This window comes from Balearica regulorum, chromosome 1, assembly GCF_011004875.1.
Source record: "Balearica regulorum gibbericeps isolate bBalReg1 chromosome 1, bBalReg1.pri, whole genome shotgun sequence".
In the NCBI taxonomy this organism is placed as follows: Eukaryota; Metazoa; Chordata; class Aves; order Gruiformes; family Gruidae; genus Balearica; species Balearica regulorum.
Genome location: NC_046184.1, coordinates 204,042 through 225,060, shown reverse-complemented (window position 1 = coordinate 225,060; position 21,019 = coordinate 204,042). Strand labels below are relative to the sequence as shown.

The window sequence follows — 21,019 nt, the reverse complement described above, 5'->3', positions numbered from 1 at the left end:
AGATTCCCTGCTTTTCGTTCAGCTTCTTCCCTTTCTGGGATAAGAGGCAACCACTGCAGACTCACAGTAACCACAGCAGCTGGTCCCCAGCAGTCTAACAAACATGACATGATCAGAAAAGACAAGTCATTGGAAGTAAAACTGTCCCCAAGACAGAACTGGGAGCTGGGAAGCATCTGGAGACTCCTATCTCGGGAGGGTTGCAGGAATGCCTCTCTGCACAGAGACACGTGCATGGGGTTATGATTTGGCAGATGGGACACACACAGATGCCTGTGATCAGGGTTCATACAGAGGGGACATGCCCATTTCTGCCTCTTGAGGTCTCCCGGGGCCCTGACTCCGCAAAGGCACAATGCCACTTGGTCCCCTCTCACAAGCACCATTAAGGAATCCATTCCAGCTGCTCGAGACAAGAAATGCAGGCAAAGCCTTCCCTGGCAATAGGGCAACCACAAACCCAGGCCAAGGGCTGCGGTGCCACAGGGAGACACTGCTGCACATCTCTGTGCAAGACCAAGCTCAACCACTGGTCTGGCCACACCACAGCCAAACTGGCACTGTAGCACAGCACTGCCTGGCACAGCCTGGTCAGGCACTGCTGCTCCACGTGGCTCCTGCAGGCCTGCGGGACTCAGGCTAGAAGTGAGCAGTCAATGTGAGTTCAAGTATGGCCATCATGTCCCAGCAGGCTTCTGTCACAGCTCCAGGGATTTATGACCCTGCAGAGGAACAGGAGACACTGAAGAAGGGGTACAGCCTGCAGTCCCCGAGCTCCAGCATGCAATGTCCTGTATCCCCACGCATGTTGGGAGCTGTAGTCCCTTTCTACCAAGGCCAGGAAACATTACATCAAGCTGTAAGGACATGGCTGAGCCTCCACTGAGCCTCCTCCGGGCAAGGGAAGGTCCCCCGGGGAAGCCCTGCCTGCGGCCAGCTTCCGCCAGTACTGAACAATAGTGTCCAGGGCTGAGCGCTTGCAGGGCCACCGAGTTTCCTGCCATTCTTTGAACTCCCCTGAGGATGTCTATAAAAAGCAGAAGAATCCAGACCTGGAAGTCTAAACGACTCCTTAAATAAGCCAGGAATGCCAGCTTCTCCTGGGGGAGGGAGCCCTGCAGTGTTCAAGGTGGGGAGCAGCCGTAGGGAGGCAGGACACAGCCCAGGACCCACTGGTTCTGTCCTGGGGAGAAGCGCAGCCCTGAACCAAATTGTACCCTCGAGTTTCTCGGTGCAAACAAGGCCCAATCACCAAACCCACCCCTGTCCACCAACGTCTCTCTGCTGTTCTGGAGCTTGCAAAGTCATTCACCTTAGCATGAAAGAGCAATCCAAAGAACCAGCTCCTTCCAAACAAGCAGACCCTTAAAGCAGGGGCTGGGCCAGACCACAACCGCCCAGCCCCACAATGGAGGGCTTGTGGCAAGTCGAGGCTGCAGGAAGTCATTTGTGGGGCGCACATCCTGCATACGTCCTGGGGGCTCAGCTCTGCTTGGGGAGGGGCTCACTGTGGTAAGAAGCTGACACTGATGGTCCCCCCTGCACCGTGCACAGCCCCGTTCCCACCTGAAGTCACCCATGCAGTCACAGCTGAGTCCATACAACATCCAGAATCACAAACTCACAGAGCTGCTGTCAGCAAGGGGAGAATGTGCTGCCGCCAGAGAAGATCTTTCAATATTTAATGATGGAAGAGTCTCCTGATCAACCTGCTTCTCGGGTTACAAAAGTCCCCATCCATTCTGCTCCCCATAACGAGATGGGTAGCCTGGCTGCTGGTAGTGGCAGAGACACCCCATCCCCTGAAAGTTAGGCTGATCCTTGAGAGACTTCCACAAAGCCAGCACTGCCTCCCCTTCCCACGCTGCCAACAGGAGCCAAGACACTCATGAACCAGAGCTTTTGCCTGTTGTCACAGTTACAGCAGCTCAGCTGCATTTAGGAGTGGGATGGCAATTTACTCTTTGTACTCGTTTTAGCTGCACGGCCTCCCCCTGCTCCAGGTCTGCCATGGCAGAGGGGATTCCCGCCCCACAGCACTGTCTGCCCTATGAGGCTGCGGAGCCCCTGATGCACCCTGCAGATCCTGCTCCTTGTGTCCCTGGTGCTGAGGGCAGAGCCGGACCACCAGATCCCACCTCCCGGGCTAGCGGTTGGCACCAGGCTGGGGAAGGAAGCAGGGCACAACCGGTCCCCCTTGCTGCCTGGGAGGGGACCCTTTCCCTGCCCCATGGCTCTGCTCCCTCAGCTTGTTCCGGCTCCCCTCACAGCCCTTCCTCATCTCCTGCGCAAAGGGAGAGTGGGGCAGGAGCCAGGAGCGCTGCTGGGCAGCTGGCCCTCCCGACACGACCTCCTGGCGGTGGCCCATCCCTGGAATACTCTTTGGTCCTGAAGGCAGCTGCCAGGAGCAGCTCCACTCCCACATCCCCACCACGTGCGTGCCCCTGCCCTGGCTCTCACAGGAGAGCTCTCAGCTCTACCCCAAACACCATCACCAGACTCTGGCCCAGCTCTGCAAAGCCCCACTGCAGCCTCGCGCTCTGTACTGTGCTCCAGAGCAGGACCAGCTTGCCATTGCCCCATACTCAGCTCCTCACCGCTCGCACACGCATGTCTCACCATTTGTACATGCACTTACATACTCCTGTGTGGAGGCAGTAGTAAGAATTTTTAGCTGGTGGAAATCTTAACAAAATATTCTGTAGCAGGCTGTTTGTGTGTCTGTCTGTGTGCATCTCCAGAACACAATAGTGGTTTAAGTGGTTTAACAATGCAGTACAAAACACAAACAGTACAGATATGCATTATTCATATCATAATACTAACAATATTAAGAATACTTAGGTGCTATATGAATATTTAGGTGTTACCTGCTGTACAACAGGAAAAAAAAAGGTTATTATCCAGAAAAAAAAAAAAGAAAAAAAAAAAGGACCTTGTAATATTCTCCTTTGTGCCCTTTTTTTCCCCTCAGTCCCTGTTGCCACATACTTTGCAAGTTTGACATAGCCAGCAAAATCTCCAGAGAGGGCTACTGTGCAGGTGCAAAACGCACTTTGTAATACATTTAAGTGTCAGTATAAAAAAATCTTATTATGTGTTGTCTCCATTACCTGCATGTCACTACTGAGACAGAATGACAACGAAAGTTCTTAGTGAAGTTTATAAAGTTCTGGTGGAGAAAGACCCTTCTGTGTCCCAGGTAGGAGCCATCCCTGCCCCCACACTCTTCCCAGGCAAGTTGAGCCCCAAGCCTCATCGCCTGCACACAAGCAATGCACACACCACGCACTGCACCAGTCCCACAGCCCCAAGGTCTCCAGCTCCCACTCACACTCTCAGAGCCTGGGCTCTTGTGCAACATCCAGATCTGCAGGGCCACAGCAAGCATCACTTGGCCAGCCCAGCAGACACTGACCAAGAGCAACTGCACATCCTGGGCAAAGGCACCCTCCAGGAGACCTAGACCAAGAGAAGACCAGAACCCTGCAGAGGTCACTGCCCAAGTCCTCAGCTCCTCTCCTTATAACCCAAGACACTGGCACAAACACACAACAGCTAAAAGAATGCCTTGTACGCTAACACAGCAAGACATTTTCCCACCATGCCTTGCTATAGGTACAGTTGCAAAGCTAGCCTCACGTTTGACTGTGTTTCTCACAGATGCCTGACAGATGTAACCCTTCTTATACCACTGAAGGCTCTGAGGATCCCTGCTCATAGACATCAAGGCGAGATACGGCAAGTACTGTTCCTGTTTAAATCCTCTTCGCTTAAATCCATTGCTCTCTTCATGCTAGCATCCTGATTTACACAAGCATCCACAGGCACACATAGGTACCAGTACCTGTGCAGTGAAATCCAGCTCTGGAGTTTCCTGCTTCCTTGACCCAGTTTCGGAAGAGTAGGAGAGTAGCAGACTCTCGCTTTTCCAGCAGTTCCCTAAGACATCAGGGATACGCAAAATTGCAAGCAGAGGCCCAGACACAAGAACACAACCACACAAATCCCATGCACAGGGCTGTCCAGCACACCCCAAGCCCAGAGAACAGTTCATTATCCATGACAGCCTAGGGTGGAGGTGACTTACACACAAATTGTGCTTACACAAAGACAACAGAGCACACAGAAAAACGGTGTGCTGAGCATCATGCATAGGTATGTGCAAAGCCCTGAGAATAGATACACCCAATTATGCACAGATACACAAGGACCACAAACTACTAAGTTCCAAAACCAATGGCACATGCTACAAAAGCAATGCCATGCCTTCACCAGAAATCCCTCTGCCTGTCTAAATGCTTCTGGACCATACCGCAGGTGTTATGGTCCCCATCCTCTAATACACGCTCTGCCTGCATACATGCTACCAAAAAGTAGGGCTCCTGTTCCCCAGCACATACACCTAATCACAAACCACGGCCTCTACTTCCTAGCACGTATGTGCCACCGCAAACCACAGCATCTATCCCTAAGCACATTCATCTCTCTGCAAATCTCAGCCCTTATCCCCTAAAATAGAATCCCAGTATAACCACAGCCTCCGCTCTCCAGTCCACATGCCCCAAAGCACATCACAGTCCTTACTCCCCAGCACAGGCACCTCAGTTCTGACCACAGCTCCTGTCCTGAAGTGCCGACATCCCAATGCAAGTCATGGCTCCTAACCCCCAAAACATCCCACTGCAAACCACATTACAGCCACCCCACGTATACATCCCAATGCAAGCCACAGCCCCATTCCCCAAAACATATATTCAACCACTCACCACAGCCCTTAACTCCCAGGATGGGCACCCAACCACAAACCACAGCCCAAATTCCCTGCGCACCACAGCCCTACACCCAGCACATATGCCCCACTGCAAACCACAGCCCCCACCAGGTAGCACACCAATGCAAACCACGGCCCCTGCTCCCCTGCACGCCCTACGGCCCCCACCGCCCAGCACAGCTACCCTCCCGCACCCCATGGCCCCCGCCTACCCGGGCACCCCCTACACGGCAGCCCCCGGCCCCAGCCGCGGCTCCACCTGCACACGGGGCTGCTGCAGCCGCCTCTCCCACCCGCCGTGGCACCAGCCCCCCGGTAGCTCCGGATCCAGCCCGCCGGCGGGCAGACCCCTCCCGCCTGTGTCCCGGCGAGCCGCCGTCCCTCCGCCTGAACGCGCACCTGCGCGCCCGGACCCGAAGCTGGACTCTCCGCCGGCGCCCGGGGCGCATCCCCGGGGCAGCCTCCCGCTCCCCCGCGCAGGGCTGACCCCGCCGCCAGGGGCGCCCCGCTCCGCTCCCCGCCCCGGCCCGGCCCCGCCGCCGCCCCCGCCGCACGGGACAGCCCGGCGCCGGCCCTGCCCCGGGGCCGCTCGTTACCTGCCGGGCGGCGGGCGGCGGGGCCCGAGCCACCATAGCCGCGGCGTGGCCGGGGGCAGCGGCGGCCGCCGGCAGCGGGAGAGGCGCGGAGCGGGGCGGCGGGCGGGGGCGGCGGGGCCGGGGCGGGGAGCGGCGCGCGCGGCGGGTGTTAGTTTAAGGAGTTGTCATGGCAACGGAGAGCCGGTGCGCGCGGGAAGGGGCGGGCGGAGGGAAACTTCAGAGGCAGCTGCTCGGGCTCCGGCACCCGCATCGGCCGCCGCCCCCGGGGGTCTCCGCCCCGCGCCTGCAGCCGCCACCGGCACCCCGAGCTCTCCGCTGCCCGGCGCCCCTGAGCGCCCCGCTGCTCCCCGACTCTCCGGCACTTTGGTCCCCCGGTCTCCCCCCGCTCCCCGCTCCGCCCCGCGCCCTCCAGCACCCTCCGCCCGACGCGCTCGGCCTTCCATTGCCGGCGGCCCCGCCAGCGGCAGCCCCGGGAAGACCCGGCGGGCGGCGGCCTGCAGGCGGGAGCAGAGGGCAGTGTTGTCCCCCCGGCGCATCCCCGCGTGGGGCACCCCACGGCCGCGCAGGCGAGCCCTGTGCTCCCAGGGCCGGGACGCCCCTAGAGCAGGGCAGGGCTCCTCACGCTGAGGTCCCGGCACAGCCACAGCCCACGGCCCAGCCCCACGGTGCCCCACAGACCTGCCTCATGGCGTAGCCTCAACTGTCCCACAGCCACAGCCAAGACCCATGGCCCAGCCCTGTGCTGCCAAGTCCAGCCCCACTGAGCCCACAGCAAAGCACCAGCCCACCCTGCTGACCCCAGGGTGAGGTACGAGAACTGTCCCAGCACTGCTGGTCCCGCGGGGGTACCGGGCTGCCCTTCCCAGGGCTGTCCCAGCCACACGGCCCCAGCAGGGAGCAGAGGAGCCCCAGCCCCATGCTGCTCGGGGGCAGCCGGGCTCACACAGCCCAGCCCCGGTGCTGTTACCTGGCACAGGCCTGCGTCCTCCTGCACAGCCTGCTCTGGCGCCTGCGGAGCTGGAACCTACAGGAAACCCGTGGCCGCCAGCTCAGCCCCTTTCCTGCCAGGAAGGGGACACCCCTGGCCCCCGCCAGGCTACCGCCCCCCTCTGTGCCCTACGTCCTGCTGCAGCTCGGCTGAGGCATTGGCCCAGGACACACAGACATCCTGCCTCACGGTCTGGCCGTGGGGTGATGCATGCATACACGTGGCTGCATGTGCATGTGTTTGGGGTGCTGTGGGGTGCAGTGCATCATAGGGGGTCTGTGTCATGCACAGCTCCAGGGTCTGTGCACATCCGCGGGGGTCAGGATGTGCCTCCGCATCCTATCTGGGGAGCCAGGAAACACCTTGCCAGAGCAGAGATTCTCCCTTCCTGTGGGATCACCACTGGCCAAGAGGAAACCCTGCTGCAAGGCCCAGAGCAGAGCGCTGGCAGCACTGCCCACAGCGGTGCCGGATGGACAGACAGACAGATGGACGGGCAGATGGCGCCCTGGCCTGGGGTGCTTGCTGGGGCACACAGTCTGCGCTGGCCCAGCATGGGCAGAACGAGCTCAGGCAGGGCCAGAGCAGCCAGAGCAGGGTGCAGGGCCGAGCCAGTGAGCACAGGCCCAGGGCACAGCGGTGCATTACTCCACAGCAGCACTCTTGGCACGGCTGTGGTGGGAAGGAGGAACCCTACCTTGCCCAGCTGCATCTGTGCACCCAGTGGTGACACCCTCTCCCACCCCTCTGCCCTCCCTGGCGTGCCTCTATGCCCCTCCTGCTGCCCAGCCTGGCGTGCCCCTGGCCTCTGCTCCACTCAGCGGTCTCCATGTGCGCAGCAGCAGCATCCAGCTGCAGTGCAGCGCAGGGACGAGTGTCTGAGTGGGCTCAGCTGAAAGCATGTCAAGCGTGTCCTCAATGGCCTGACTGAGCTGCACAGGGACCCGCGTCCAGCAGCTGCAGGGCCCCAGGTGCCAGCTCTCCTGAATGCCATGTCCCCCTCCAGAAACAGGCTGCCTTGTCCCAGTCAGTAGCTCTGTCCCTGCCTGACAATCATCCCACCTCAGAGCAGTGAGAGTCACCCTGCAGCAGTCACACCTGGCTCAGGCAAGCCACAAGAGAGACAGACCTGTCCGGCTAGCTGCAGGACCTCATGAGGCTCTTCTCCCCATCCATAGGACAGCCTTCCAGCATCCCTTGAGACCTATGCTGGCCATAGCTCCTACACATCCCTCCTCCACCCTCAACGGGGAGCTACAGCCACCAAGGGATGTCTTCCTGCTACGTACCAGGTCCGTGTTGTCAACTCAGAGGCTCGGAAATAACGTGCAGGCTATCTCTGTGCCTTTGGCCTGGTTTTGATCACGAGCTGTTTAGCTGCAATTCTTTGGGTATTTTGTAGCTCATGGAGGCATACTGCCTGGATTTCCTTCATGAGCCTGGAAAGCCAAGAACGCACTGTTCCCATAAAGCTGACACCGTTCCCCCAGTCCCATGACTCCAGGTGTTTTCTGAGTACTGCAGTGCTCACACCAGCAGTTCAGAATTGATACACTCTGCAGCCCCACAGTGTTAGGAACAAGTCCCAGCTGCACAGGAGAGAAACAGGTCCTGGGGTCATAGGAATGGGACCAGACCCTAGACACACAGCAGTGGAATGGGTACTGGGCTTGCAGCCCTAAGAATCCCTTCTTGGCAAAATGACACATGAAGAGGTCCTGGTGGAGGTCAAGCAAGCAGATCCTGGCTGCATGGCAGAGGGAGCAGTTAAACTCCAAGGGATGGGCCTCAGTGGGGTGATGTGGGGCAGAACCTCTTCCTTTTGGCCAGCAGCCCCCAGGGAGGGCAGAGTGGGAGACCCTTTCCCAGATCTCCCTGAGCTGTGGTGGGACAGCCCAGTCCTGAGCTCCTTCACATCACAGCCCAGGCACAGGGCAGCTCAATATGAGCAGCGCCTGACATATTGAATGTGGCAGCTCCCCTTGAGACCAACCAAGTGTGAAATAGAGCCAGTACAAGCTGGGAGAAGAGGCATTGCTCAGGGGAGAACAGTCAAAAGTGTGCTCAGCTTAGGGGATCTCTGCAGCAGTCAGCACGTGTGGTGCAGACAATGAGGAACCCTGTGCCAATGTCTGTACATGTAACTGACCCACAACATGCGTGCAGCCAAATGAGGTGAGCACCTCCAAGCCAGGGCAATCCCAAGGAATGGGAAGCCATCCCTCCTTCTGCCCTTAGGGAAGTCCCAGTGCAGTCCTGTGGAGTGGACCCATGTTTGTACCCATGCAGAGATGAGAAGCTTATGTACACTACTTCGAACAACTATGGGGCATGCCAGTCCTGGCTGAGCCTCAGCCTCCAAGGAGGTACATCAGTATGACACCACGTGTGCAAGAACATAAGGCAGGTCAGTCTGACAGCGTGCAGTCCAGGAGGTTAAACCAGCACACAGGCTCTGGCTCAGTGAAGTGGGAGTCCCAAAATGGGGGGAGGTGTCTGCAATGGGGCAGGTTGATAGTGGTGCACTCTCCTAGGGGATATGGGCACACCAGCCCCAGGAAGCAGGCAGTGGGCTCAACAGGGCTGGGGGGTCCCCACCTGGAGCTGGCACGGGGCAGGGACTGCAGACAAGTGCTGTGCCTTGGAGCACGGGGCCTGGGTGTGCGGAACAGAGCTCGTTGCCTGCGTTGCTTTCTCCAAAGGTCAGAGAACAAGTGCAATGCAAATGCTGGCGAGTGGGAAGCAGCAGGAAGCCGTGTCTCCCAGACGGGAGTGTAGAGCCAGGCGGAGGCTGGGCCCATCTGGTCTCTCCAGTCTGGCAGCCAGGAGGATAGTAGAGACCGCACAGGGGCCCCAAGGGAGGCAGGGGAAGGGATCAGACGCAGAGGGCAGCCGGAGCTGCCCAGCTCTGGCAGAGTTTGCTCCCAGGCATGCCAGGGCAACCCACAGTGCAGGGCTGGGAAACCAGGTCCAGCAAAGGAGCCGAGGAGACTCCACAGGCACTCATCCTCTGGGTGGGGAGATACACCCCATGAGGAAGGAGCTCGGATTATGACCATGAAAAGGCCAGAGGACCAGAGAGCCAGGTGGACCTTGGGGGCTGCACAGGGATCCAGGTGGCTCAGCTTTCTGCCCACCCATTGAGCAGACATGGCTGCTGTGACTTCAGGTGGGAATGCTATGCAATGCTCGAGGTACAAGTCTCACTGCAGGGAAGCAGAGGCAGGTAGTATCTCTGAATCTCACACTGGGTGCATGAGCTGTGCTGCATATGGAGCAGGGAACTGCCTTCCCCACATCCAGACTTCTGTAAGTACACTTTGCTGAGATCCTGCAGCCCCCGACAGGGGCAAGTAATGGAGCAGCAGGGCTCAGCATCAGAGGCACAGCTCAGCTCCCCCTCCTCCTTTGAGCCTCCCTACTTCACACTTGCTCTTCCCATCACTGATGGGCCCAAAGCACAGCATGGGATGGTGGGGAGGTGGGAGGTTGGCTGAAGCCCCCTCTCTTGCTACTCTTTGGAGGGAAGGACATGGCAGTAGAGACTGCTCCCATGCTCTGGTGCACTGCACAGTGAAAGAGATCTGCACACGAAAGCAGAGGGGCCAGGCTGGTGCCAGCTGGGGTCAGAGCCAGACTGGCAGTCTCCACAGGGCCGGCAGCATGCCCAGCACTCCTGGCAGCACAGAGTGGATTATGCCTGGCCATAGCAGCTCCTTCAGCCTCCATCCAAGTCCCGGTCTCCAGGAAGGCCAGGACATGGGCAGGGAACTTCTTGGACCGCTCTGGCATAAGCTTTCACTCTGGTATTGGTTGGAGTGAAACAGAGCTGTGGATGCCCCATCCCTGAAAGTGTTCGATGCCAGGTTGTATGGGCCTCTGAGTGGAGGGTGTCCCTGCCCATGGCAGGGGGGTTGGAAGTAGATGATCTTTAAATTTCCCTTCCAACCCAAACCACTCTATGATGCTGTGTGCCAGCAAAATGCCTCTTTCACCATAGAGTGACACCAAACCACTTCTCCCAAGGCACTCCAAGTGCTTAGGGCTCCAAGGATGGAGCAATTGGCTCCAGCTGAGCACAGGCAAGGACAGGACTAATGCCTTGGGTGTAGTGTGCCAACATGCCTGTGCACTGAGCAGCACTCCAGCTGCAGGTTCACCACTGCTCTCTGCAGCCCTTGGTGAGGGTGATTCAATGCTCAGAGCTTCATTAGAGTCACATTGCTGAAAGCTCTGGCTGGAAATGATGCATCACCCACCACCTGTGATGATACAAAAACATTGCAGAGTGGCTCCTCAGCAGCACTGGCTACCTCAAGCAAAGCCTCAGGTCTCTGCTGCGCTCCAAGTCCCACAGACTAGCGAGCCAAGTTCAAGGTGTGGGCCCTTATCTACAGGGTGCACCACGGCCCCGTCCAGCACAAGGAGCCTGAAGCTGCGGGCTAAGGCCATGACTGACGTGTTGCTCCTCGGGCACAGCAACACTGTCCCCAGGCAGGGTGAGACATGCCAGTTTAGGGACAGATTGCTGAGAGCTTGCCAGGCCCCTCGCCTAGCTTCACTGCCTCCTGCACTGAGCCCCGCCACTCCTCGCTGGGCCACCTCTGCAATCATGGGTACAGAGCAGCCCAGACACTGAGAGATGGCATACAGCCTTTATTGCCCACATTGCCCTTCCCAAGGCAAGTGCCCAGCGGCTGCACTTGCCCACCAACACTGCTGGTGCATGTGCAATAGCATGTGCAGTTGGGGTCCACTTGGACCCAGCATCTCTGGGCTACGTTCTGCCTCTGCACTGAGTCCTACCTGGCTGCTCATAGAATAAACTGTGTATCTTCTGGGACTCCTTCTCTGTGCCATGTCCCATATGATGGATCCCATGCTGTCCCCTTCACAGCCATTCCTGGATGTTCGGTACAAAGCTGGTGGTCCAAGAACAGGTCTAAAAGGTGGAAAAATGCAGGATGAGGCCTTGTGTTTTCCAACTCCTGATGACAGCAGAAGGTGCAGCTGTCTCTTTTTCCTGAGCTCATGGTGTAGAAGCAACTGCTGTGGGACTCTGAAATGTCAGATCTTCCTAGCTGACACAGATAAGCCTTGGGCTCTGCCAGTAGCAGCCTCTGAGCATGCTGCTAAGGGCACCCCATGCTCAGCCCTCTGCTTCCTGCAGCAGAGGCTTTGATGAGTGCATGTATCCCACTGTGCATCTGCCTGCTTCAGGCTGTCATCTACCTGGGTGCAGAGGCATATGGTGAGGAGGAGCAAGGTGGCAGTCCTAGGCCACTGGCTGCAGCCCATGCTTTCTCAAAGACTATTTCATGCAGCACGACTGCGTTGTAGTTGCATATAAGGCATCTCGTGTCTTACCACATTTCCTGCCCTCGCCACTTGTGTTGTGCTGGGAGTCAGGTCCAGAATATCACTACCTACAGCCTATACACAGCTTTTGGCACCAATATCCTGCCCTGGAAACCTCCTGTGCTGAGGTTTGGACGCAGTCCCTGTAGTCCTGCTGCTAAGGAGTCTCTGGCTAACACTTGTTAGTGAAAATGTCTCTTCTATACCAATGTCCTGTGCTACCAGCTGCTTCTCTAGCCCATCCTGCTGCATGGCAAACACCTCATCTCTTGGGCACCTGACTGGGTTGCAGTGGGCTGCTCTCAGCACCCACCTGTTGAATGTGAAGTCTTGGCATGTGCCTCAAAAAACCTTCAACACAAGACAAATGCTATTGCAAGAGTTAAGAATACTTTTAGTAGGATGCAGCCTTTAACAATGCTGTGCCTAGGATCAGGCAGGGAGGTGACATAAAAAGCTTTATTTACAGCTCCCTGTGCTATGAGGCAGAGTTATTCCTTTCCCTCTAACCAGATCACACCCACCAGGATGCAGATACAATCTTTGGCCATAGTCATAGAATAATAGAATCATAGAATCATTTAGGTTGGAAAAGACCTTTAAGATCATCAAGTCCAACTGTTAACCTAACTCTGCCACGTCCCACTAAACCATCTCCCTAAGCGCCACATCTACACGTCTTTTAAACACATCCAGGGATGGTGACTCCACCACTTCCCTGGGCAGCCTCTTCCAGTGCTTGACAGCCCTTTGGATGAAGAAATTTTTCCTAATATCCAATCTAAACCTCCCCTGGCACAACTTGAGGCCATTTCCTCTCGTCCTATCACTCGTTACTTGGGAGAAGAGACTGACCCTACCTGGCTACAACCTCCTTTCAGGTAGTTGTAGAGTCTCCCCTCAGCCTCCTTTTCTCCAGGCTAAATAACCCCAGTTCCCTCAGCCGCTCCTCATCAGGCTTGCACTCCAGACCCTTCACCCTTTGTTGCTCTTCTTTGGACACACTCCAGCACCTCAATGTCTTTCCGGTAGTGAGGGGCCCACTTCAGTTTGAACACAGTACTCAAGGTGCGGCCTCACCAGTGCCGAGTACGGGGGGACAATCACTGCCCCAGTCCTGCTGGCCACACTATTTCTTTGGTCATTACTCCGAGCCTCTAATCTAGCTTTTGCTTTCCTGCAGAGGAATTTGCTTTGGTGCTACAGACACCTTGGCATACTGAATTCTCCCTTGGTGTCTTTTCATGGTCACACTTTGACTCTTTCTCTGAATGCCAATCTTTGTGCTTCTCCCAAGAATTGCAGACCACCTTACCTAGGGTGCAGAAATGCTGCAGGCCCCTGAGCATGGCAACACAGAGCGGTCTTGTGCCCAGACTCTATGTGGAGCCTCTCAGTTTCCCTGGTGATTCATGAAGTACATTTAACCTCATATGGTAGAAGACTTTATTCCACCCCACTGAGAACAGCTCAACCCTTTACATGCACAGCCTTTTGAGCCTATTTTTCATATAAACATATTTTCAAAGTATTCTCTCTACCAGCTTGCAAAGAACCCCAAATGCAAGTCCTGACCAGCTTTACACCAAGAAACAACTGTATCTCCCCTGGGGTGGCTTCACCAGCACCAAGGCATACCATTTGTGTACTCCCAGGATTCACAAACAAGCCAAACTCTTGCAGCACCACTGGGAAAACAGATGCTGGTCTCCCAGATCATACCAGCCAGCTTCTCTGCTTACAGACTGAAGCCACATGAAACTGAGCCCTGGTTCCAAACTGCCTGCAGCTGGTGGTGGACCCCTACGGCAGCACCCACCCTGCCTGGTGCAGACCAGCAAGGCTGGGCTGAGGCAGGGCTCAGCCTGAACAAAGCATGGACACCTGGTACCTGCCTGTGGTCCTTCTGCAGGTGGCTCCAAGCCCTCTTGGTCACTCCTGATCCCAAGGCTGGGTGTGCCACTGTGCTCTGTATGGGCAGGAAGGCACGCTGAGCTTTTCTGCAGCCAGACCACCAGCCTAAGCACCATCTGCACTTGATTCTGCATCATACTCGAAAAGTCATGGTAGTCAGGCAAAGTCCTCAGTGACTGGAAAACAGGAAACATAGTGCCTGTTTTTAAAAGGGGTAAAAAGGAGGACCCTAGGAGCTACCAATCAGTCAGCCTCACCTCTGTGCCTGGTAAAATCATGGAGCAGATCCTCCTGGAAGACACGTTGAAACAAATGGAAGACTGGGAGGTGATTAGAGACAGCCAACATGGGTTCACCAATGGCAAATCATGCCTGAGTAATCTAGTGGACTTCTACAATAGAGTAACTGCATCAATGGACAAGGGATAAGCTATGGATTTAATCTACCTAGACTTCTGTAAGACCTTTGATATGGTCCCTCACAACATTCTTGCTGCTAAATTGGAGAGGTATGGGTATGATCGATGGACTGTTAGATGGATCAGGAATTGTCTGGATGGCCACATCCAAAGAGTTACAGTCAATGGCCAGCAGGTTGAGGGAGGGGATTCTCCCCCTCTACTCCGCTCTCGTGAGATCTCACCTGGAGTACTGTGTCCAGGACAAGGATGACATGGAGCTGTTGGAGTGAGTCCAGAGGACGCCAAGGAGATGATCCAAGGGCTGGAGCACCTCTGCTATGGAAACAGGCTGAGAGTTGGGGTTGTTCAGCCTGGAGAAGAGAAGGCTGCGGGGAGACCTTAGAGCCCCTTCCAGTCCCTGCAGGGGCTACAGGAAAGCTGGAGAGGGACTGTTGACAAGGGCAGGGAGTGACAGGACAGGGGGTAATGGCCTTAAGCTGAAGGAGAGTAAATTTAGATCAGCTATTGGGAAGAAATCCTTCCCTGTGAGGGTGGTGAGGCCCTGGCACAGGTTGCCCAGAGAAGCTGTGGCTGCCCCTGGCTCCCTGGCAGTGTTCCAGGCCAGGTTGGATGGGGCTTTGGGCAACCTGGTGTCCCTGCTTAGGGCAGGGGGGTTGGACTAGATGGTCTTTAAAGGTCTCTTCCAACCCAAACCATTCTGTGATTTTATGATTCTACGATTTTATGACCAGCCTCCTCCAGCCCAGCCCTGCCCCAGACAGGACAGCACGCTCTGCACCCAGCCCGGCTGCCCTGAGGTGCCCAGGAACTGTGTCCAGATGGGAGACATGCTGCAGCCCCTCAGTCTAGAAACTGGACATGACTCTAGGAAGAGGTGTCATGCTAGCTCAGTGTAATCTTGCTTTGGTGAGCATGCACCTTGGTTTCTCTACACCTCCATGGTCTCCATTTTTTCCCCTACATGGCTTGTCCCAGGGCCTTGCCCTCTGTCATGGTCACCCAAGGAGGTCTGCTGCTTCCTGTAAGCCCTCTCCCCTTGCTGAGGGGTGCAGCAGCACCAGGCCAGCACGGCCCAGGCACTTTAACCTTCATCCCCTCCTTGCAGGGCCCACTGCACAGGCTGGAGTGGCCACAGTCCCCATGGGGGGTATCCAATCCTGCACCTGACCAGGCCACCCTCTGCTGAAGGGTGATGCTCAGGGGTCTGCATTTCATTGCATCCCCACTTGTGTCTGCAGGCAGGTCCTCCAGCCTTGCTGGAGGTGGTGGTCCTGGCTCTGGCAGCTCTGGGCTGGAGGCTGCTGTGTCCTGCTAGATCTCCAGATGAGTTTATGTGAGCCTTGGGGTAGGAAAAGGGATAGGGGAAGGGGAGGGGGAAGGGGAAGGGAAATGGAAAGGGGAGGGAAAAGGGAAGGGGAAGGGAGCCTCGCAGCACCTGACCACACATGCTACAGTAGTCTGGCCTCCCCAGAGAATTAATTTCTGCAGGGAGCATGTGGCACAGGCCTGTCTGGACAGTTAGTTAACCAAGTCTCACAGGGGCCAGCATCTGTCCTGGATATTGTCTGAGATGCCATTGTGCATGCTTTGCCCTGTTTGAGTACCATGAATTCCCTGGCTGTGAGAGGAGCCCCAGCAGCAGGCTGGGTGAGCCATCCTCCACGTGCCATGCCATAGTTCCTGTGGGGATCTACCCTGTTCCCCTGGTGCCATGCCATGGGCCTCCTGCAGCCAACATCACTGAGCCAGCAATTCCTCCTGGGGACAGGCTTGCAAATGGAAACCATCTGCTCTTGGAAGGGGGAGCTTGTAGGGAGACAATTAAGCAAGGTGGAGCAAGATGTTCAGGGCAGGACTGGCTTGGGATGGAGTGGGGAGACAAGGAGGCTGGCAGAGGACAGTGTCAGACCTGGACGTGTTGGACACAGTCCCTGCCCTGCGACAGGAATGAGTGCTGGCTGACTGCCTCCCAGGGGTTCTGCTGGCAGCACCTGCCCCTTCCTGCTGCTTAATCACCATTCTCTATGATAATGAGGCGACAGCTCCTTAAGGGAAACATGCCTGCTAATTAAGCCCTTAATTTGGTGGCACTGCACATTTCCAGAGGCTGCTTCTCTTCGTGCCTGCCTGCAAGGATATCCTGTCCCAGCCTGGCCATGGCACAGCCCTCTGCCCTCCTGCTACAGCCACAGGCCCCCACTGCCCCAGGCTCTTGCCACAGAGGGTGGTGAAAAACAGCCACTTACACACACACCGCCCTCCCCCCGAGCCATCATGATGCTGGAGAGGAGGATGAACTGTCTGCAGAGCAAGGACATGTAGGGCCACATGCGTGCAGGCACAGGGAGGGCTCCTCTGAGCTGCGCACCCACACAGGCAACGCTCGCGGCAGACGCTGTGGGCAGCATTCACCATGGGCCATGCACACACATGGGCAGTGCTCACCACAGGCAGTACAGGCACACAGATGGTGCTTGCGGCCAGCTATACGCACACACAGGCAGTGCTCACCACAGGCTACATGCAGTTGTGGACACTGCTCGTTTGTACAGTATGTCTTTTCACTGTTCACTCTGGTATGTGTGTCACTGGTTCATGTGAAGTCTTGCTCTGCTTGGCAAGGACTGGCTGATGTCTCTGGTATAGTGTTACATCAGCCTCAGGGCTGTGGTGGCTGGGGCAAGGTAAGAGAAGAGCTGGCTGGCCAGCAGAGAGTGGATCAATGCCATGACATACCGTGAGGGCTGCCTGCAGGTGGTGAGAAGAGGCAGCAGCTTTGGACCTGCTGCAGCTAGGCCATCACTTTACGGCAGTTCTGTGGGAACGAACGAGAGGAGTGCTGAGGTCTACAGGCTGAGCTGGTGGGGGGGTCTCTGCCCCCTCTGATGGCAGGTTAACAGATGCAGGCAGTGGTGGTTCATTGCAGCCTACGAGTGCTTTGCACAGGCAGCGCTCTCAGCATGTCCCTCTTGGCTCTCAGGAAGGAGTACTTTGGCTGGCACAAGCACAGATCATGGCAGAGGTTTCCACTCCCAGGTCCTTGCTCTGTCATACTTGGCCATGGCAGAAGGGCCTCCTGCTCCCTTTGGGCCCATGAAACTCAATGCGGTGAGGCTGGGGAGGCACCATCTCTGCCACCTGGCACCGATGGTACCAGGGGACATTTCTGCAGGGACTGGCTTTGGCCAGGATAACCATGGTTTGTCACCTCTGTGCTGCACTAAAGCACTGCCTCGCTGGTGCAGGCTGGAAGAGATCATCAGGTAGACAAGGGGGGTGCATATGACCCAGCAGCTTTGCCAATCAAGGGACCAGGAGCATCTTCCTTGGGTGCCCACCTGCATGTTGGCACAGCATGACATGGCCTGGTGTGTCCACACTGCACCAGCATCCCACAACCATCATGGGGGACACTGGAGTTCAGGGAATGGTGCCCTGGCACCACATCCTCTGTGAGCACACAGTGCCAAGCGGGCCATCGCTGCTGCCCAGAGCACAAGCAGCCAGGGACCTCGCAGCAGGACAGGAGTCACTGTGTGATGTGAGACAATTTCCCAGCCACAGCTGGGCTGTGGGGTACAAGAGTCCCCGCTGGGGTGGCGGGTCAGGGACTACACGCATGCTGTCTGGCAGCATGTGTAGGGCCTCTGGAGCAGGGGCAGTTGGTCACTCCACTCATGTCCTGACAGGACAAGGCTTGTTGCCCCTCCCAACAGCAGAGCCTGGCCCAGAGAGGGATGGTACCTGCTGCATAAAGCTGACAGCAGCCTCTCCCCTCCCGGCAGCATGCTAATTAGTGAGGTGCTAAGTCCTGAATATTATTCATTGCTGTGATTACACATTCAGATAAGCACGAGTCGTGCGGTTATTGCCATGTGATTACAGCTCACTCTGGGATTAATCAGGTATCTCTCTCCCTCAAAAACCCTGGAAGTCAGTCACAGCGATATGCAGGAGTAGCCAGTGGATGGGGAGGGAGCTGTCGGGATGGAGACAGAGATGGACAGGGGTGGGGATAGGTGTGGGGACCGTGCTGGTGACAGGGATGGGAACAGTGATCAGGATGGGGACAGGGATGTTGCTGGGATGGGGATAGCAATGGGACTGGGAATGGGTTTTGGGCTGGGAACAGGGATAGAGATGGTAATTTTGGAAAGGGCAGGTGAGTGGGGCAGGGAGGGAGATAAATCAGGGGAGGCCAAGCACAGTTTGGCTGCAGGGGCTGATTTCACAGGGAAATATTAACACAACAGGCTGCTATGAGACCACAGCAGGGTTTGCTCAGCATGCTAGTGCTCAGTTCGAGGCGCAGTTCTGGGACTCCCAGAGCAGGGCAGGCACCTTTCCTGGATGCGGAGGAGCCCTTCTGAGCCAGCAAAGAGTGACCCTCCGCAGACCGCACCAGACAGCAGTTTTCCCACAGCCAAGGGAGGAGCACGCCATGGGTGCTTGGGACATGCTTGGAGGCAGCTGTCCGCAGCGGGGCGGGTGTTGCATCTCACCCATGTGTGCACCTGGGAAGTGACATACCTGGGCACACCAGTGCTGTGGACACAAGAGACAGGATCCTCGGCATCCCTCCCTGGGGGCCAGAGGACCCTGCCTGCTGGGGTGCACTACCAAAGGGGCAGCAGGGCAGAAGGCAGGCAGCTGGGGAGCAGACATGGCTCACGCCAGAAGATGAGCAGTTGCCCCAGGCCCCACTGGCGCAAAGGCACTAGCTTACATCTGTAGGCCTGTCCAGGGAGGATGTAGCTGCTGCAGTCATAAGCCCAGGACATGAAGTACCCCAGGAACTAAAGCTCTCCTGGGCTGTGGGGCAAAGGTCACAGCTGTCCACCTCCGGGTAACAGTCATGGAGAGAATGTGTGCAAGGGAGATGCTCAGTTTCGCCAAGAAACAGGGACTACAGAAAAGAGGCAATATGCCGTAGCATTGCTGAACATGATGTAACTGCCCAAGATCTGCTTGGACTGAGCTCCAGGGACTGTGTGCGCACCAGAGTCTCCTGTACATACATCACATTGCACCTGGGCATAGTATGCCTCTCCTCACCATCTCTGGATAGGCACATGCTGGCATGCTCACATGAATACTGAGTGCAAAGCAGATGCAGATGGGGCACGCTGCCAAGTCTGCCTGCCTTCCTAATCCAACAATCGTGCCTCCCTCAGTCTCTGCCATGACTAAAGCTCTATATGGCACCTGCTTCCAGTAAGACATAGGCAGACTCATGGCACCACCAGGCAGAGCAGCCAGTGAGCACAATCCTGTGCCACAGGACCGTCCTGGGCACAGGCTGTAGCATACAAATCCATGAAACAATCGGGAGCACAATCCTAATGCGCAGCACTCACAGATGGAGCAGGACTCTGAGCCCAAGGCACCAGAACTGCACACTGTGCACTCACACCAGCCCAACTGTGGCATCATGACACAGTGACAATGTTATGAGACCCAAAAGACATGCACTGCCCCAGCCAGCTCACACCAGTCTTCCTTGTCCCCATCCCCATGAACTGGTTCCTCAGGAACTACTCTGGTAAGAGTCTCATCCTTGACTCACATACAATCTGTTACATGGGCTAAACCCCTGGCTGTGATGACTTTTGTCAACACACCTCACCTTTGGCACCAAGGGCATCTGTTCAGCAATAAAGCTTATAGGCAAGGCTCCCCCAGGGCAGTTGTACCCACTCCTCTGGGAGCTGAGGTCACTCCACACTACATCTCTGCCTGCTCCAGGCACAAGCACATCTATAAACTGCTTTTGCAGTAATGGCCACAGAAGAGCAAGAAAACAAGGAGAAAACCGGACCCTGGAAAAGTCACCCACTGCTGCACTGCACAGAGCGCCACCCCCACGGCAGACCCATGGGCATGAGCCACACACAGTGGTCCTGTCAACCCAGCTCCTGGCCAGTGGGTCTCAGTCACCACAGAGGGTGGCATGGCACAGTGCTGAGCAAAGGGAGCGGCTTGAACATGGAAAGTATTCTGTTGAGTACCCTATGGATTGTGCCCCAGGGAGCCTCACAGGAGCAACTCGCACAGGATGGTGCTTTGAAGCACACTCCAGCTGCACACTTGCTCTTGCTGTTTTCTTACCTGCTTGTTCCTAAACAATATGTAAACAGGCACTTTCTTCTTCTGGCTACCTGTCTTTCACTGAGTGACAGGGTAAATCAAGCTGCAGCCACTGGCTGCGGAGATCTGCCTCCACAGGACACTGACCAGGGTGAAGGGATACGTGACAGGACAGCAGCCAGTGCCCATGCAGGAATCCCCACAGCCACTGATCTGTGTTGCAGCTAGTACCCACAAGCTGAGCCTGGTGTCCCTCAGACCCCATGCCACAGCACACACCAGTCCCAGCACAGAGGCAGACCACCCCACCACACCCTCACCTCGCAATATCTGTCATTGGCATGGCTCAGCATGGGAGGTGCTGCAGCACTTCTGCTGTGCTTGCAGCTATTCCTCACCTGTCCAGGATGGCTGCGCAAGATTAAATCCCCAACCCTCTGCTTCTCACTGAGGGGCTCTGAGACTGCAGCACTGAGTATGCTGGGTCACTTCTGCGAGCCTGGGAAACAACAGGGAAGCAAAGGGGGGGATCTCAAGACTTGGCAGCAGCAGATGCCCATGGAGGAAGAGAGACTTTGCACCTCAGAAGGAAAGACTTGCATCCATGGGGCTGGTTCCCATTGCAGTTCAGAGTGCAGATGACGAATGTGAGTCTTTCACACCTCAGACCCTTCTTGTATGGGACTGTGTTCTCAGGAACTGAATCACAGAATCACAGAAGGATAGGGGTTGGAAAGGACCTCTGGAGATCATCTTGTCCAACCCCCTGCCAGAGCAGGATCACCCAGAGCAGGTCACACAGGATGGCGTCCAGGCGGGTTTGGAATCTCTCCAGAGAAGGAGACTCCACAACCTCTCTGGGCAGCCTGTCCCAGGGCTC

General features: G+C 56.5%; 1 protein-coding gene across 3 annotated transcripts in view; it reads right to left on the bottom strand.

The window, feature by feature from the left end:
• SHANK3 (SH3 and multiple ankyrin repeat domains 3) overlaps positions 1–6,382 on the bottom strand; it is a 382,463-nt gene extending 376,081 nt beyond the window's left edge. The window contains exon 1 of one of the 3 annotated variants that reach the window (XM_075742957.1): positions 6,338–6,382. The gene's annotated coding sequence lies outside the window, so the exon portion shown is untranslated. Of the gene's footprint in view, positions 1–5,173; positions 5,189–5,370; positions 5,446–6,337 lie in introns of those variants that run through there. The other 2 variants (XM_075742888.1, XM_075742921.1) reach the window with 2 other exon arrangements.
• Positions 6,383–21,019: the final 14,637 nt, after the last annotated feature.